Below are 415 nucleotides of genomic sequence, written 5' to 3' on the forward strand. Positions count from 1 at the left end.
CTCTCTCTCTCTCTCTCTCTCTCTCTCTCTCTCTCTCTCTCTCTCTCTCTCTCTCTCTCTCTCTCTCTCTCTCTCTCTCTCTCTCTCTCTCTCTCTCTGTCTGATGGTCTCTCTCTCCTCTAGTATTTCTTCATACCTATACCCACTACCAGAACTAAGAACCAGACCAATGTTGATCAGATCTTTGTGGAGGTGCAAAAAGGATTCAAGGGCCAGATTTACGAGTTAGAGTTTGAGGAGGTGCAAAGATGTATGTTTTCTGGGTTTGATTAGATCTTTGTGGGTTTGATGTATTGAAGAGTGAGTAAAGTAAGCGATGAGAAAGAGAGCATTAGAGAGGGACCGAGAGATTTAATCATGGCTTATTGAAGAAGAAGAGTAGAATTAGATGGGTGTCTGGGCATCAAGATAAAGA

This window comes from Fragaria vesca, linkage group LG2 (assembly GCF_000184155.1).
Source record: "Fragaria vesca subsp. vesca linkage group LG2, FraVesHawaii_1.0, whole genome shotgun sequence".
Taxonomy (NCBI): domain Eukaryota; kingdom Viridiplantae; phylum Streptophyta; class Magnoliopsida; order Rosales; family Rosaceae; genus Fragaria; species Fragaria vesca.